The sequence below is a fragment of the Magnolia sinica genome, chromosome 3 (assembly GCF_029962835.1).
Source record: "Magnolia sinica isolate HGM2019 chromosome 3, MsV1, whole genome shotgun sequence".
Classification (NCBI taxonomy): Eukaryota; Viridiplantae; Streptophyta; class Magnoliopsida; order Magnoliales; family Magnoliaceae; genus Magnolia; species Magnolia sinica.
The window spans coordinates 42971833-42985584 of NC_080575.1; positions in this window are offsets into that span (position 1 = coordinate 42971833).

The window sequence follows — 13752 nt, forward strand, 5'->3', positions numbered from 1 at the left end:
CCTAGACGTCCTACACATAACACGTACGGCCTATAATGAGCCTTAGGGTGAGTCATAATGAGGACATTTAACCAACACTATACTTGCAATGTGGACGTCAAACCACCATTGCTCTCAAGGCATAGCCCGACGTAAATATCATTACATAACCAATGTTGGGATCACACATTGCAATGGACCTTAGGTACATCCCATTGGGCCGTAAATACATCAAATGGGTCAAATCACATGGGCCTTATATTCATTAAGTGGGCCACATCAATGGGCCGCACCAATGGGCCTTATGTACATCGCAATGGGCTATAAACTGTGGGCCTTAGAATACATCAAATGGGCCTAATCTTATGGGCCGTATGTGTATCAAATGGGCCTCGCCAATTGGGCCCCATATGTACATCAAATGGGCCTAAACCCATAGGCCCCAAAACATTTTTAATGGGCCATAACCCATGTGCCCCTAATACATCTATGGGCCTCGACCCATGGGCCTTACATCTATATCAAGGTGGGCCTCAATCATAAGCCACAAGCAAACTGAGGTGGGCCTCCCACCAATATTATATTAAACATGATATAATACATATAATATATATATAATACATATGATACTATATATAATATAATATTATATATATATATATACATACACGCACACACCACACACGCACGCATGCACACACACACGCACGCACCCACCCACACATGCACACACATCACAGTGGGCTCCACCGTCCAGGCGGACGGTGGATATAAAATACTTACATCACTGTGGGCTCCATGTGGGGCCCACCATAATATTTATGCTTCATCCAAACCGTTGATAAGGTCAAGCAGACCTAGATGAAGGGTGAAAACAAATTTCACGTTGATCCAAGACTTCTGTGGACCCAAAAAGGGTTTCAAAGGTAAATGTTCAATCCCACTGTTTCATACGGTGTGGGCCACCTGAGCTTTAGATCATGCTGATTTTTGGGGTGGGCCCACTTCAGAGAGTGGCCCACCCGATGAACAGGTTAGATGACATATAAACATCAAGGTGGGGCCCACGGCTACAGCCGGTCCGTCCGGACGCCGTGCGCAGGCGCTGCCTGTTGCGTGCTGTGTTATCTTTTATTTTTTATTTTTTTGATTTCTGTTTTTTTGAGGATTTTACAGGTGGGGTCCATATTTTGACAATCCACACCGTCCAGTGGCATCCCATGGCCCAACACGAGCAAAATAAGTCCAATATCGGACATATTTTGGCGTATAGGAAATCAGAGGAGGTTTCAATGGTGAAAACTGCCATTTGGTATGGTATGGCCCGCCAAGACCTCGGGTTGACACCATCTTTTGGTTCAACGCCTAAAAGAAGGATGGGAACGGAATGGGCGGCGTGGATTGAAGACATGCATCAAGATGGAGCCTACACAAGTGGACCACCCCCTTTCACTTGAAACTAAGTTAATATTTGCATTTTCCAACAAAGACGCTGGACCCTTGTAAATACATTAGAGGTGGGCCCTGCTTAGGTGGGCCACCTCATGGAAAATGGTGTGGATACTACACACAAAGTGGGCCCCACTTGTAGGTGATTTGGGTGGAATACATACCCTGTGGTGGGGTCCATTCAAGTGGGCCACACAACCTCATCATCATAACAACAAAATAAAATAAAATAAAATAAAATAAATAAAATAAAATAAAATAAAAAGGGAGAGAGATAGAGAGTGAGGCCGTGTGATGGAGGGACCCCGGCACTATGGGCCCTCCCTTGCACTAAATCATACATCAAGTGAGTCCCATTACATGTGGGCCCATCAAAATTAAATCCAACGGTGGAGATCCCTTCTCCACTAAATTAGACGGTCTAGATGACCCTAAGTATGCAAGAAAATAAACATCATGATGGGGTCCATGGAGAATGGCCCCATCATGGAATGAGCATGATAATCCAAGTGGGCCATCGGCCACATCTTAGGGTCCAAAGTGAGATCCAAACCATTGATCGGTTGGCCTCACTTGGCCTATCTTAAAAATATCAAAATCTACCCTATCAAGGCACTCACCACTTGATCTTCTTGCTCCCTTGGCTTCCTTAGCTCCTTGTGCTTCCTTTTGATGGAGGAAGATGAGAAATGGATGGTTGAGATGAGAGATCTAGGGATGGAAAGGTGGGCCACACATGAGCATTTTTCTCACCATGGGAGGGCTTGGAGAGGTTCATACGTAGGGGATTTTTGTTGCTTGGAAAAGTTGAAAATGAGAGAGAGACTTGTAAGGGAGAGAGAGGGGGAGTGATGGGTGATGGAGTGATGGATGGGAGAGAGGGATGGGTGTGTAAGAGGCTTTTTGGACTTTTTTGGCAAAAGGTGTAAGAGGAGTTATGGGTTGTAAGAAACTTTTTGACTTTTGGGGCTTGCTTGGGAAAGGGTGAAAGGTGATGTGTACTTGACATGATGGGATTGATGGGATTGATTGATTGATGTGACACCTCGTAGAGATTCTCTCGGGATTCGCACGCGCTTGTTTTCCTCGCACCGAACGCTGGCCCACAACTCCCAACCGGAGCATCGCATCAGTGCGCGAGTCGCGGCATCGGAACCGCGGCGACGACGCGGTCGCTAAGGTACAAGCCCTGGGTTGAGTCGACTCGGGTTGACGGCACGAGAATTCAGGTCGCGCGCAAATACCGGTTAAGGGTCGAAGGTTGCCGAAATTCGACCGGAAAGACCGCGGAAGCCTATGGAACGGTACGGTCTAGGATACGGGGCTTACACATACCATTAATTGGTAGGCCCCACTTGGCCCATCATCAAAAGAATGGAATCTAAGCCTATAGAGGCACCCACCGTTCGATCTTCTTGGTCTAATGGAACGCCGATCTCCTTGTGTCCCTCTTTGATAGAAGGAGATGAGAAATGAAGGGCTAGGATGATGGATCTAAGGAGAGGAAGTAGGCCACACAGAACATTTTTCTCTCTTGGGAAAGCTTGGACGTCCACCACTTTTCCTTGCTTGGAAAATGTGTTGAGAAAGAGAGAGAAGGGTTGTAAGGAGAGAGAGTGATGGGAGATGTATGTGAGGTGAGTGATGGATGTGAGGTGAGGGTTGACTTGGTAGGTTGCTTGACTTGTGAAGAAAGAATGTATGGGTTGCTCTTGTACTTGACATGAGGTGATTGATTGATTAATTGATGGGACATGTTGTAGAGATTCTCTTGGGAATGCAAACGCGCGGTGTTTTATCGAACGGAATGGGGCCCACATCTCCTGGCCAGGGTATCGGATCAGTATGCAAGATGCGATGTTGGAACCCCGGCAATGGTGCGATCGCAATGGTACAAGTCTCGGATTAAGCCAACTCAAATCTACGGAATACAACTTAGGGTCACGCGTAAATGTCAATTATAGGTCGCAGGTTATCAGAATTCAACGGGAAGGATCGCGGGAGTCGACGGAACAGTATAGACTAAGATACGAGTCTTACATAAAATGTATTGAAACTTAAGTGAATTGGGCCATTCGCTCATGCATGAAATTGAGAATTTCGAACGGTCAATTTTTGACCAAACTTCACCCATGATAAAAGAAAATTTCATTGCACATATTCGTATAACTGTGGCCCCAATCGAGTAAGTATGACCGTTGATCTGACGCAGGTCCTTCACGGTCGATCGACCTATCCAATCGCCCTAAAATCACATCCTGGCATAAATCCATTGTCGAGAAACTTACCCCACAACGTAAGTGAGTAGTGGACCTCCAGATGAGCCCCGTTTGCCCGAAACAGGCACCCTTTGGTTATAACTTAAGTATACCATGGCCCTGGGGCCATTTGCATCAGTTCTAGGCCTATATAAAGCCCTTAAACCACCCCATTCCCATTCCATACGAATTTTCTAAAAACCCTAAGGGAGAGAGAAAGAAAAGGGGAGAAAAGAGGAAGGAAGAAGGATTCTTGGAGATCTTCGTTGGGATTCTCTCCCACAACTCCACGCACTGATTCGCCTACCCACTTCACTACACGATCCATTTTAACTACGATTTGTGTAAGAAATCCAAACCCTAACGCCGTAGTTAAGATCTAGAATAGTCGTTTGTCAACCTAGTTAACGGATTTCGTGATTTAGGTACCCATCATCCCATTTTTGGAAACGTAGGATTCGAACCGAGTCCGAAATGAGTATTCTGACGAAAGGTGTGGACTATAAACATTTAGGTTATAGTTTTCAATGCTTTCAATGCAGCTAATGATTTATATCTGACTTGATTGTTACCATATCATCTTAGATACATCGATTTCGATGTATTATACATGTATGAACTATGTTAAATAAAAGATGCATCCCATGTGTTTGTTGAAATGTTTGAATGAACATGTAAACATGATTTGCATTTACTATGCCTACTAATCTAGGATTCATTGTTGTCATATGCATGCTGACCTCTTTGTATAAGGATTTGCTAAAATATATGTTATAACTAACCTAGTTTATATATTTGGTGAGGCGTAGCCTAAGTGTTTGATAAATTGTCTGAATGAGAAAATGCTGATGATTTGTACATATTAAGAGTATTAAGATAGGATTTTCAATTACCTTAATCATATGTATAGTTTCCTTCATGTAATCATATTTGCCGCTACTAAATTTATGGATAAAATGCAAGGGATATGTAATATGATCAATGTGTTTGATGAAATGCTCAAATGAGGAATTGATTTGGATTGTTTATTAACTGCTGATATGATTATCATATGTATCTACCTATTACATCTGAGTAAGATTGGGGCTACAATGTAGCCCAGGCAATCAGTAACAATCCATGTACAGGTGGCCGAATTAGTCACACCACATTGGGTAATTTGATGAATCTGGGTCGCACGACGATTGTCGATAGTGGGTAGGCCATAAGGGGTGTTTATGCACTCCATGTCGATTAAGTCATCGTGTGCTCGTACCAATCAAACTTGCCAAATAAACCGACTGGCCTACTGTGTGTTTACCATGTATGAACATCAATGCCTGAATCTAAGGTACCCCCTCTGATGTAAAGGCCTATTTTTACTATGGTACCACAATCCGCTAAGACTCATGACTCAGGTGTGGTGGTATGGGACACCGTGGTCGAGCTTTCGGCCTATGCTGGGGTGACGAGCCTCCCTGTAGTGACCAGTAAGTAACCCAAACTCGTGAGCTGGACATGGTGGTATGAGACACTGTGTTCGAGCTGTTGGCCTACACCAGCGCAGCCTGGTTGTGGTCCCAATGTGGGTTGGGGTGAGCCGTCTGATCCAGACCCCCTTCTAAAATAACGCTCCAATTGGTAGGGCGTTAGTCGTGTGACCTCGAGTATAAACTTGTGAATTTGTCTATCCACTTCTTCTAATCGCGAGTGATGACCGTACAACTTGCCTATCATATGTGCTTGACTAGAAGTGACGAACCTAGATGGATCCTTCTGTTCGGGTAAATGATATAAAGGATGGTACCTTAGCTTTCCGAATCTATTGTATGAATAAACTTAATTAATTACTGGGCTAACGTGACCATGCATAGCACTGCATTAGTTAGGACATGCTTTAAAGGCGTGGAAGTGGCACAAGAGGTAGTGTTGTCATATGCGATATGGTGTCAACATCGCTTATTGAGGGAGCTTCTGATGTGAGGGCATGCATCATTACTTGCACTCCATTCTCAAATTAACAAGAGTAGCTAGGAAGTGATTGTTATGCTGCTTTATCATTACTGCTTGATTGAATTGATAACATGTTAACCTTTGCCTTATAGTACTACTGAGTTGATTACTCACTCCAACTCTGGGACGGTGTTTTAAAACACAAACCAGACATTGGTTTAGATGTAGATTATGATGAGGTTTACGCGACGGAGCAGGATTTCATGGACGAGGAGGAGTTCTCCTACTGTAAGCTTTAAGCCAAAGGGTGCGAATACGCGCGTGTTGGACCGAGAAAATGCTTTTTACTGGCATAGGGGCCCAAACTATTAAAACCAGTGGGGCCCAGGGGGTCCCACACGCATCCACGGCACCCCGGGAGGGGGTGGCCACTGCCCCAGGGCGGAGCCACTGTCGGCCACCCCAGAGGGGCACAGCAGCACCACCTGCCTTCCCAGCGGGGCGCGACGGCACCGCGCAGGCAGCGGCACGCCGCCAGCCAGACGACCATGTGGGGCATCACTTGTTGAGGGAGCTTCTGATGTGAGAGAATGTATCATTACTTGCACTCCATTCCCGCATTAACAAGAGTAGTTAGGAAGTGATTGTTATGTTACTTTTTCATTACTACTTGATTGAATTAATAACATATTAACCTTTGCCTTATAGTACCACTGAGTTGATCACTCACTCCCACTCTGTATGACGTCTCGAAAAAATTCGTACAAAGGCCCAAGTACCACCTTAGGCAGAAATCCCTAAGGACCGTATTTTGTAGAAATTAGACAAAAATTAATTAAGTACTAAACTGAATTAATCGGTGGATTAGCTTGAATCACTATCTATACAAATGGCAAGACCCAAACCTGTTAAAATCAGTGACTCAACAATACTTAAAAACCTAGGAGAAATCCCAAAAGCCAGTTGCTCTCGGGAGCACATTGAAACTTCGTATCAGACCTGAACCACACGTCGAAAGTCCGATAACTTCAAAACTATACGATTATGACCATCTTATTGGGCTTGACAACCATCAAGGGAATCAAGCCCAGATAGTATCCAGAAATGCACAACTTAAGCCCGGAGCAAAGTGTGTGAAAAACATGAATATCTTTAGAAAATGAATTAGAACTTAAGTAAATTAGGCCATTGACTTGCGGGCAAAATTGAAGATTTTAGACCGTTAGTTTCTGACCAAAATTCACCCATGAATTAGGGAAATTTCCCTGCACATATTGGTATACTTGTGGCCTTGATCGAGTGACAATGACCGTTGATCTGATACAGGTCCATCACGGTTGATCGGCCTATCCAAACACGCTGAAATCACATCCTAGCCTAGATCCATTGTCAGGGAACTTACTCTATGACATAGACAGGTAATAGACCTTCATATGTGTCCTGTCTGCTCAAAATAGGCATCCTTTGGCTTAACCTAAGTATATCATGACCTTAGGGCCATTGTCATCAATTCTGGGCCTATATAATGCCCTTAAACCACCCTATTCTCATTTCATACGAATTTCTCTAACCCTAGGTGAGAGAAGAGAGAAAAGAAGAGAAAAGAGTGAGGAGAAGAGAGAGAGTTCGGGAGATCGTTGCCTGGATTCACTCCCACTACTCCACGCACTGATTCACCTCCCCACAATCTCTATGCGAATCGTTTCAAGTATGATTTGGATAAGAAATCCTAACCCTAATCTTGATTTATGATTCCAAATAGAGTAATTGATGAAATAGCTAACCCATTTCGTGATTTAGGTACTCGTTGTTCTGTATTCGGGAACGTAGGATTCGAACCACGTTCGTAACGAGGATTCTGATGGAAGGTGCGGACCATAAATGTTTAGGTTATGGTTTTCAAGGCTTTCAATATCAGGAATGATTTATGTCTAACTCGATTACTATCATATGATCTTAGTTACAACGTTTTCGATATACTATACATGTGTGAACTATGTAGAATATGAGGCGCATTCCATGTGTTTGTTGAAATGTTTGATTGAACGTGAAATTGTGATTTATGCTTGCCATGATTTCTAAACATAGGTTAATGTTTGTCATATGCTTTATAACCTAATTTGTGTAAGGTTTTGTTATAGTCCTTGTCGTAACTAATCTAGTTTATGTATTTAGTAATGTGTGGTTTAAGTGTTTGATAAAATGTTTGAATGAGAAATTGTTGATGGATTGTGTTTAATAAGGGTATCGAGATAGGATTCTCAATTACCTTATCTATATGTATAGCTTCCTCCATATAATTATAATTTTGATTATAAAATTTATGGATGAAATGTAAATATTTGGTAACATGTTCAATGTGTTCACAAAATGCTCAAATGAGTGCTGTATTTAGATTGTTAGTTAAATGCTCATATGATTATCACATGTGTCTGCCTATTGCACTTGAGTAAGATTGGGGCCATAACCTGGCCCAGGAAATTGGTAACAATTCCCGTTTAAGTGGTGGAATTAGTCTCACCACATTTGATACGTTCGGTGAATCTGGGTCGTACGATGATTGTCGATAGTAGTTAGGCTACGTGAAGTGCTTATGCGCTTTATGTCGATTAATTCAGTGTGCGCTCATACCAACCGAACTTATCCAACAAAATCGATTGATCTATTGTGTGTTTACCATGTATGGACATCCCTACTTGAATCTAAGGTACCACCTACCAACGAAAAGACCCAATTTAACCATGGTACCACGATTCTCTAAGACTCATGAGCTGAGCATGGTGGTATGGAACACCGTGGTCGATCTGTCGGCCTACGCTGAGGTGACGAGCCTCCCCGTAGTGACCAGTGAGCAACCCAAAACTCATAAGCCGAATACTTATGGGACATTGTATTCGAGCTGTCAGGTGACGAGCCTCCCCTCAGTGACCTCGAGTATAAACTCTTGAATTTTCCTATCCACTGCTTTCATTAAGGGTGATGCCCTACAACTTATCTATCGTATGTGATTAACTAGGATTGATGACCCTAGATGGATTTTCGTTTAGGGTTAGTGATATAAAGGGAGGTGCCTTAGCTTCCCAAATCTACTGTATGAATAAGCCTAATTAAGTACTTGGCTAACACGACCATGCACCACATTGCATGTGCTTTGGCAATGAAGGGCATGTTTAGAGAGTTTGTCATGTGCAAATGGTTGACGAAGTCGCTTGTAAGGGAGCTTCGTGCGAGTGCGTGCATCATTATTACATATTATCCCTGCATTAACAAGATTACTAAGGATATGATTGTTATACTGCTTTATCATTATTGCTTGACTGAACTGATGACATGTTAACCTTTGCCTTATAGTATCACTGAGTTGATCACTCACTTCCACTTTGAGACGATGTTTTAAAACACCAACTAAACTCTATTGCAGATGCAGGTGATGACAGAGTTTATACATCTTAGATGGACTTCTTTGACGAGGAGGAGTTCTCCTATATACAGCTATCAAGCGAGTCTATGTAGACCATGCGCTGATCGACGGGATCACAGGGATTATATGGATTAGTTAGACATGCATATTTTGATATTTTGTAAATTTTGAAACAATACATGTTTATATTCAGCCTGGTATCATAATCATACTCTGGAGGTTGTGACACTCTCACATACTTATATATATATATGTGTGTGTGTGTGTGTGTGTGTGTGTGTGTTTCAGTCTTTCGCTTGCTAAATTAAATTGTCTCTGGAGTATGATATGCTATTTTAGTATAATCTCCCTCATGTTTAATGCACTAACATGGACAACATTTAAACATCATTATCTATGTTGTATAAGTGATGCGTTGGATCTCAGGAATTGAGCTTTGCTCGAGCTTTTCGGGGCATTACAAGTTGGTATTAGAGCATGATTTAGATTAAACTGGACCTGGGTTATGGTAACACAATGCACACTAACACACTTTGACTTAGGAGGGGGTGATAAAATGTAGAAATGATCGTAGGATCCCAAGGTTTTGCCGATGGGTGAAATTGACCGTTATAATGTAGCCCTTACGCGTTTGAGATCATGTGAAATAATCTCAGTGCCTTTTTAGGTCGTCAATCGACGAGTTAGAATGAAAATTCAACGAATCCCGAATTTAAAACAAATCAGAAGGCGCAAATACGTGCGAGTTAGACCCAGAAAACACGTCACGCGGGCGTAGGGGCCCATAGCACAATTTTCAGTGGGACCCAGGGGGTCCCCCGCATGTTTCCAGCACCCTGGGAGGGGGTGGCCACCGCCCCAGGGCGGAGGCACCACCAGCAGCCCAAGGGGGCACGACGGCACCACCCGGGACTGCCCCGTGTCCACCACCCTCACCCACTCATGTGGGGCCTGTCCACGTGTGGGACCACTCCATTTCACCCCCTTTTACTCCATTTTCCTCCCATTTCAAGTCTTCTAACCCTCTAAACTCCCAAAAACTCCATTTTCTCCCTCAAATCCCCATTCCATACATTCAAGCTTCTTCTTCTTCTACATTACACACCCATCCTCCACCATTCTCTTAAACCCATTTCATACAACTCTCCATCTTCCCATTTCACACCAATATGAGCATAAGACCCATCTTTTGTGTCTCATAACCTTCAAAACCCACGAATCCACCTCATTCTCAAGCTTTTCCAACTCCATGGCTCTTTTTGAGCTTGTCACCGCTATCTTTTCCATCTCAATGCTCCTTTCCCTTATGGGAAAAAGAAGAGCAGCCCCGGATAAGGCCAGGTCGAGCCATCCAACCCACTCGAGGAAGCAAGCAAGCGTCATGGCTACTACGAGCGCCGAGCAAGAGCAAAGAACAAAACGAGACCTCGATCACCAAATCCTGCTCGAAAGATCACTACCGACGGGCACAGACTTGGTAAGTTTTGTAACCGCAAAGTTGTATTTGAAGCACATGTTGATGAAAGGCTATTTGGGCTGTATCCAGTGATGGACCTCTTGTTGGAGTCCGGGTGGGGTCCCATATTTGAAGGCAAGTCTCATACAAGTACGGAACCACTTCAGTTTACTATTCCCTTAGGGAGGCAGGAAGCCAAAGTCGATGTAAATGTGTTGGCCCGTATTATAGGAATTGAGCGTGGGGTGGTACATGCTAGTACATCTCGTCTCACTAGTGTGCGAGAGAGAGATCGCCGCACTCGGTTTCTTTGTGGCCGACTGGCTCATTGGAGGCAAGGTAATAGCCTCCCATCGACTAGGATGACGGCAGACTTCCGCCTACTCCACCACATATGCACGTATAACGTGTATCCTAGGTGGAGTAACTGAACAGAATGCACTCGTTTGATGGTGGACTTCCTGTACAGAGTTGGATAGGGAGACAAGTTGTGTCTGCTTACTTTCACCCTGACACAGATAATCAGGACCGTACGCTCTACTAGGGGAGATGCCTCACTCCTATTTGGCCGACTTATCTATAAGATTGCCCATAATTTCGGCTTCAGACTTAATATGGATGAGCTTGCGCCGATCCACTTCATTAATGACACTACACTCAACAACATGAGAATTAGTCCTAGGCAATGTCAAGCCCGACTCGATGAGTATGGGGATGAAATAGAAGATGAAAGTGAAGAGGAAGATGAAAGTGAAGACGGGGAAGAAATTGAGGAGGGAGGAAGTAGAGAGAGAAGGCACTGAGGATGAGGAAGGCAGTGAGGAAAAGGAGCAAGAAGAAGAAGAGGAGGCCTAAGACTCATATAGGGAGCCTCCTACTACTACCCATGATGACCACCATGATTGGGCCGCCTTGGAAGCCCACATGGCCAAGATTGAGGAGAATCAGGCCTATCTGAAACAGAAATTCAAGAAAATGTCTTGCACCTTAAAAGCCCTCACGTGCTATATGCAGGATAAGGGTGTGCCTCCACCTTCACCAGAGTCAGCAAACTAGTCCTGTGTTGTAGTTGTCTTATGGTTTTCCTTGTTTCTTGTTTTTCTTTATGATAGCCTTGGTAGGCTCAGTTGGATGTTGGTGTGCTTAGTGTTTAAAGCTTCTATTAGGTTAGCTTACATGCATTCTCTGTCATGATTCATGTAATACTACATCTCATGTATTGTGACAATTTTGGATAAATGAAATGCATGAAACTTCCTTTGTTATGGAATGTGTGGAATGTTTGGAATATTGAGTAATGTTGTTCTAAAATCTCACACATGTTGCACCCTATGTTGTATATAGGGAATGCCTCCTAAAAACACTCAAAACATTACATGTCTCGCACTTGGCGGATCGATTAACGAGGCACCTCCCCTGAGCGATAGCCATACAGACCCCAACTTGCCCCGGATATTGAGACTATGCCGGATTCGTAGTCGGCCACTGGCCCCACCAATGGGCCAACACCTTCTGCACCACCGGTTCTGGAACAGAACCATATGTCTACATCGATGCCACACATGCCTCAAGCGGCTCCTCCCCCTAATAGGTCAGATCAGATGATGCCCCTAATGCAGCAACAATAGCAAGTTTGGACCACTATTGCGGGGGCCATTGCCCAAAACATGAACATGGTCCCGCCTATGCCACCTGTGCATCCTACTGGAACTATGAACACAAGTGGCTTGTTCGAACGCTTTCAGCATTTTCACCCTCCTACATTTGCGGGTACACACCGACTCGAGGAGGCAGAGTATTGGTTGGATCGTATATCCAAGATGATGAAGCCATTGCACTGTACTAAGGCAATGCAAGTTGAGTTGGTTGCTTATATGTTTGAGAAGGAAGCTAGTCTTTAATGGGACAACATCCTACGAACCGTTCCCACAGGATACGTGTGGACGTTGGACGCGTTTGAAACCTGTTTCCATAGAAAGTATTTTCCCTCACATACCGTAATGAGGAGGGTGAATTTCTTCACCTTCGACAAGGGGGGATGACAGCAGCTGAGTACGCGAATCACTTTACGGAGCTGGTCAAATATGCTCCCTTGATCCTAGCTGACGAGCCGATGAGAATGCGACAATTTTCTGAGGGTCTACGGCCCTACATCCGTACAAAGATGTATTGCGCTAGCATTCCCAACTATGCTGAGCTAGTGAACATGTTTCTGCGAGTCGAGCAGGATAGCGAGAGACTGTCCCGGACATGTATGCTCATGGGCCCAAGGCCTCAACCTGAATTGCCGAACCGACCATTTCTAGGCAAGAGGCCACGTATAGATTCACCTCCCAAGCTTATAGCTCCACCGACCCAGTAGAGGCAATCAGACCTTCCGTGCACCTACTGTAAGAAGATGGGCCATAACGAGCCCTTTTGCTTTACCAAGATTGTCATGCCCCAAACTCGAAAACCGGTCTCACAAAATTCCCGATCATCGAATCCAGCACCGACAGCCTCCGTAGTACCCCATTCTCGGCTCCCAGTGCTCATTCACCAGGTTCCGATTCTGGGATGCTACAAGGAGGATTTTCAACATCAATTTGATTCGTAATAAGCATAACCAAAGGCATAACCCACAAACAACAACCAAAAACTCCATCACATTTCCACTATGATCAGAAACTTTACAAGAACAATGAGCGTAAAGGGAAATACAATGATAATGGACAAAAAGCTCCAAGATGATCTACTATGCGCTCCTGCCTTAGCGCTGCTGCGGTCCAACGTCACCTGCACGTAACGGTCGTGCATAAGCTTATGAAAAGCTTAGAGGGTGGTGTAAATGTGTGCGTAAGGTAGTAATATAATTATGCAGTATCAGAGTAATGTGGAACATGTTGATGAATCCATAAATGCTATTAGCCGAACCAAGGCCATGCGGTACAAGACATGAATGATGTCGGCCATACCAAGGCCATGCAGTGCGAAATGTAACTCAAGCATGTGAATCCTCATCTAAGTCCACATATCAATATAGCTCAACTCTGGAATATCACCGGGGTCTAATACACTCCAAGTCAGATTGCCGCCCCATCAAGCGCAATAAGGTGAGTGGAAAAGACCTCACTATCTGCCTGCCAATATTGGGATCGGCTCATCTATAGCGGACTCATTCCTCGAGCTGGTCAAATCAACCTAGCTTTGCCTCTTCCTCTCGGGTAGGTAAGGCCGCACCCCCTTCCAACTGACCACGACATAGTGGAAAGCTCGAC